This window comes from Crocodylus porosus, unplaced genomic scaffold (assembly GCF_001723895.1).
Source record: "Crocodylus porosus isolate Cpor-Errol unplaced genomic scaffold, CroPor_comp1, whole genome shotgun sequence".
Classification (NCBI taxonomy): domain Eukaryota; kingdom Metazoa; phylum Chordata; order Crocodylia; family Crocodylidae; genus Crocodylus; species Crocodylus porosus.
The window spans coordinates 106,213,656-106,219,433 of record NW_017728947.1 but is presented as its reverse complement, the minus strand read 5'-3'; the positions used below and the strand labels follow the sequence as shown (position 1 = coordinate 106,219,433).

At 47.9% G+C, this 5,778-nt stretch overlaps 1 long non-coding RNA gene across 1 annotated transcript in view; it reads left to right on the top strand.

The window, feature by feature from the left end:
* LOC109320994 overlaps nucleotides 1-5,566 on the top strand; it is a 15,294-nt gene extending 9,728 nt beyond the window's left edge. The window contains exon 3 of the long non-coding RNA XR_002103922.1: nucleotides 5,555-5,566. This is a non-coding gene — a long non-coding RNA (uncharacterized LOC109320994). The remainder of the gene's footprint in view (nucleotides 1-5,554) is intronic.
* The last annotated feature ends 212 nt before the right edge of the window (nucleotides 5,567-5,778 follow it).

Sequence of the window (5,778 nt, the reverse complement as noted above, 5' to 3'; positions counted from 1 at the left end):
CCTGTCCCTCACCCCCTGATGCCTCCATTTCCATTTGCACTGACTGGCTTTCTTTCCTGCATTGCAGGCCAGGCCAGCCTCTGGCTTCTTTACTGCCTTACTATTCCTTCCATCCAGGACCAACTGCAGGTACTTCCTCAGCCTGACAAAGGGGTTTTCAACCCTAACGCTTCCAAAGATACATTTTTTTTAAGTACTCCTGTTTTTTCATAATACACACACAGCCATAAAAAAATAAGATAAGCCGTCACACACCATGAATAACATCATATGTCCAACACAACACAACATCTTTATTTCTTGCTGTCAATTCCTTTATAAAACAACAGGCTCTGTGACAGCTCTGTGTGGGTACCTTTGATGCTGCTGCTGCTGCTGCTGGTGTTGAGTTAGCTAAGTTATTGTACCTGTTGTCACGTAAAGTGGAGGACCAGACGTGAGGCTGTAGGGGAGGAGGAGGCCTCAGTGGGGCACACAACCATGTTGTGCAGAGGCCCCAGCACCAGGAAGGGCACACCTTAACACACACACAGTGTCACCTACCCACATCACAAGTTTTGCCTGTCAGCAGCTTGGGGTGCAGGGCCCCAAATGACAGAGTCCCCCAGTGAGACACGCACAGCTGGCAGGCAGGCTTCACAGCCTGGCAGGGCCCAGCACTCACTCAGGCCTGCTCTAGGACACACACAGCTGGCAAGCTTCATGGCCTCAGTAAGAGCCACCACCCCTGCAGTTTTCAGCCCGCTGTGCCTTAACACACACAGGGTCATTTGTGTCACAAGTTTTGCTTTTCAGCATCTTGGGGTGCAGTTTCCCTCCAACCCCTGCACCAATATTCTTAAGACTTGGTAGGCTTTGTGGCCTGAGCAAGAGCTACCACTCCTGCAGTTTTCAGCCCCCTGTGTTGTAACACATAGACATGACAGGAGCTTTGCTTTCAAGTATTTGGGGTGCAGTTCCCCCCCAATCCCTGCACTGATCTTCTTGAAACTTGGCAGACTCTGGCCTCACCAGGGGTACCATCCCTCCACTTTTCACCCTCCTGTGGTGTAACACACAGCCGTGACATGAGTTTGACTTTTAAGAATTTGGGATACAGTTCCCCCCAAGCCCTTGCACGGATCTTCTTGAAACTTGTCAGGCTTCATGCTCTTAGCAGAGGCTACCATTCCTGCAAGTTTCATTCAAATCATACAAAAAACAACAGTTATAGCTCTTCCATTGATTCCCCATTATACCCTATGGCCAGATCTCCAAGGCAACTCTGAAGCTTCGGAGCCGCTTCGGCCGGATCGAGGTGGAAACCCGGTCGGAGCTCCGGATCAGATCGCGGCCATCCAAAGCATCTGGATATGAAGCCAGATCGGATTGCTGCTGATTCACACAGCCCTAGTCCTTACCATAGCCCTTTGCAGCTGGCAGCTCTATTTTAATTCGTGCCCACTTACTCCCAGTTCTGAAGATAGAAAGGTTGTTTTATAGTCCTTCCTGTTTGCCAGCACGCGTTGTTCCCAGCCTAATTGTCCTATGCTTTGAGGAAACTATACATCCCAGAATGCCCAGGCCTTAGGCTACAGAACTAGCAGGATTGTGCTAGACCCTGAGCTGACCCTTTAAATTGCTCCCCTCCCCTCTCCGCCCCCCACTCCCCAATCTTGTTACAGAAATCTGTACAGTGAATTGTTGGGTAATGAACAGCATCACAATGAAACTTTAAACATATTGAACAAACCATGAATCCATGGCCTGTCTCCCATGCAAATCTGTGTTACTGCACTTCAGCGTGACAAATTTCAGCAAAAAATCCTGTCTAACTAGAATAATTTGAGGCCCTGTGGTGTGATATTATGACCAGTAAAACAGATTCCAGCAGTGAATACAAGAAGAGATGAAATTAAGCATCAGAAGAAAAGGCAACCACCCGTGTCATGCAAAATTGCCTTCTTTCTCCCAGTATGCTCCCATCAGCCTTGCATACAGGCCTTGGGCACAAGAAGTCACATGACAAACCATGTGTAAAGGAAGCAACAGAGGAAGCATAAGCAATTTCCTTGAAGAACAACTTATAAAGTATGAATGGAGAGGTCAGTGGACTCAAAAAGAGTGATGTTGCTCAGAAAGGTAACATAGCACCATCAACCTTGTCAAAATTTCAAAAAACAGATGTCAAATTGAAAGCAAAATCCAAGGCAATGTATTGGGACCAAAAAGGAATTAAGTCCATCCCAGAGCTTTTTGAAGACACAGACAAGACCGTATGTAAATGGTTTCTGGATGTGGGAGCTAAGAATATCCTAGCTAATGGACCGCTACTGTGCATGAAGGCATTGGCATTTGCAAATAAGCTCTGTACTAACAATCTTAAATGAAGTGCTGGATGGCTGCATCGTTGTCATAAACTTTATGGCATGACCTATAAAATGGTGTGCAGTGAGGAAGCTGATGTGTCTGTGGACACCCCTGCTTCGTGGCAGGAGAGCAAACTGCAAAGTTTCTTGAATAATCACCCAAGAGATGACATTTACAATGCAGATGCAACGGGGCTGATGCGCAACAGAATCAAACTGCAAAGGGTGAGCACTGTCACGGGGGAAGCAATCATCACCATTGCTTCAACAGTGCTACAGTGCTAGTGGCCCAGATCAGCTGAAGCCATTAGAGTTTGGTAAATATGCAGGGACCCATATGTGCTTTAAAAACACGAGCAGTTTCCCTTGCAGCTGTCGGTCCTACAAAAAAAAAAGAAAAAAAAAAAAGACCTAGTTGATCACAGAGGTGTTCACAGAGTGGCTTCAGCACCTTGATGCTAGGATGAAGAAGGCACAAAGAAAAACTGCGTTGCTTGTTCTCACTGTTCTGTGCACAACTTGACCTGAGTGAACGTCTTTCCATGTGATGGATGAAATTTCAGTATTTTTCCTGCATTATGCAAACCTAATAATGGTGCCAATGAATTATTAGAGAGGGGGGCACTACCACAGATGCCTGCTGTACCTCATGTCCTGTGGCAGCAGTGCTGTCACCTTCCTCACCTGCCTCAGAGAGAGGTGCCAGCAGGGCCACAGCGAGAGGCATGGCCCAGCACCGAGAGACAAAAGCTCTGCTTGGGGCTTCCACTGTGCTGTGATGGGAAAGCGCTGCTCTGGCTGGTCATAGTTCATCCTGGGCAGAGAGGGTGCCTATAGAGGGATCTGGGCATGGCTTGCTTCATCGCATGACCCCTGCACCACCTTGGGCCCCCTCTTGGGACAGTGCGGGTACCCAGAATGCCCCTTCTCCAGAGGATTCTCCCTGCGGACAGCCGGTCTGCCTGGTGCTGGGGCTGATGGAGCTGGCCAGGAGGAGATCCAGGTGTGTAGAAGTGAGGAAGCGGTGGCATCAGGACCCTTAGGGGACTCCTTCCCAGCAGGATTCCCTGGATATCAGCGCCAGCTCTTCTTTGAACGCTGTGTGGCTCTGCTTTCTGGCATGAGACATGAGAACAGTGATTCTCAGCTGGGGTGCTGCTGAATTCAGAAGAGTCAGAGCAGGGTGCCTTGAGTCTAAAAAGGTTGTGGCGCACTGTCCTAAGGCTTTAGGCACTTCCATATAGAGGTGGAACGGATGGGAATGTCACATCTGACCTACTTACAACGTAGACACAATGATGGTGTTTATCAATAGTCTTCAAAATGGATTCAGTCAGTCACTGATGATCTTCTCTTCCCTTCTACCCACACATATGAAATCTAAGACCCAAAGGACCAATAATTTAAAAAAGCCGGTGGAAGAACAAAAGAATTTGAAGAAAAAAAAAAGGATAATGTCTGTTCAAAATCTTCTGGCTCCCCTTTCTCCACTGCAGCAAATATGAGCTGCTTGCCTTCACTTTCAAGGCTCTTAGCCACTTGCCCTCCCTCACCCCCAGCTATCTCTCTCCAGATTTCGCATTTGGAGCCCTTTCAAAAAGGGAACTTTTCAAAAGGGCAGGGGCTGGCCCATTCTAATTGTCATGGGTGAAAGAGTGGAGCCCGATGGATGAAGTAGTGTTCAAGCTGCAGCAGGTTTTGCTACAGTTAAATCATTCTCATCCTGTTCACATATAACACACCAGATGCTGCCCTTTTAAAATGTTTCCCTTTTTGAGACGATTTCAAATGTACATGTCCACACCCTGATAAGATAATCCTGAATTCTTTCAGAATTCATGGTGCACAGGGAAAAATCCCTGAGGATTGGAAGAGGGCCAACATTGTGCCCATCTTCAAGAAGGGCAAGAGGGAGGACCCAGGCAACTATAGGCCAGTCAACCTAACCTCTATCCCAGGGAAAATCCTGGAAAAGCTCATTAAAGAATCAATGTGCAATACTCTCATGGAAGGTAAGATCCTGAGAGACAGCCAGCATGGTTTTGTCGCAGGTAAGTCATGTCTTACCAATCTCATCTCCTTCTATGACCAGGTCTCTCGCCACCGGGACATGGGAGATGAGGTAGACGTTATATACCTAGATTTCCAAAAGGCTTTTGATCTAGTATCCCATGATATCCTTTTGGGAAAACTGGAAGATTGTGGGCTCAGCTGCTCAACAGTTTAGTGGGTGGGGAACCGGCTACAGGGTAGGACCCAGAGAGTTCTCATAAACGGATCGGTGTCATCTTGGCGTGAAGTGTCCAGTGGTGTCCCTCAGGGGTCCGTGCTTGGGCTGGTACTTTTCAACATCGTTATCAATGATTTGGATGAGGGAGTGAAAAGCTCACTGGCCAAGTTCACAGATGACACCAAGTTATGTGCAGTGTGGTCACGTCAGACGATAGGTTACAGATACAGGTGGACCTGAACAGGCTCGAGAGTTGGACAGACTGGAACTAGATGAAGTTTAACCCTTCCAAGTGTAAGGTGCTCCATCTGGGGGCAAACGACCCTCAACATAGATACAGACTCAGTGGTGACAGCTTGACTTGTGCCACTGCTGAAAGGGACTGAGGGGTAATGACTGACCATTGCATGAATATGAACTGTCAGTGCAAGGCAGTGGTCAGCAGGGAAAATAACATGCTGGCATGTATCAACCCATGAATCTTGTGTAAAACTAAGGAGGTGATACTCCTGCTGTACTCAGCACTGGTGAGACCACAATTGGAGTACTGCATACGGTTCAAGGCACCGCACTTCAATCAGGATGTGGAAAAACTTGAGAGAGTCTAGAGAAGAGCCACCCATATGACCAGGGACTTGCCAGGCAAGCCATATGAGGAAAGGCTGAGGGACCTGGGACTCTTTAGCTTAAACAAGAGAAGGTTGAGAGGGGACTTGAAAGCGGGTGACCGCTATATCAGAGGACTACATCAGGAGCTCGGTGAACAGCTGTTCACTAAGGCACCCTGGGGAAGACCAGGACCAATGGATACAAACTCCTGGAAGGCCACTTTAGGCTTAATACCAGGAAAAACTTCTTCACAGTCAGGGTGTCCACACTGTGAAATAAACTCCCTCCAGTGGTAGTGCAGTCAGCTACCCTGGAGATTTTTAACAGGAGACTAGACAGTCACCTCGCTGGGGTCACCTAACTCCAGTTGTCTTCCTGCCTAGAGTGGGGGGGCTGGACCCGATGAGCTGCAAGGTCCCTTCCATCCCCTTACAGTCTATGAATCTATGGATAACCACTACCTGCCTATCAACATTTTGAGAGATGCATCTGGTTTGCTGTGGCTGTACTAACCACAATTGTTTCAACCATTACCTTGTACTTCCCCTGCAGGCGTGTATCAGTTGTCGTCCACTGAACTGTTCTTCTGTT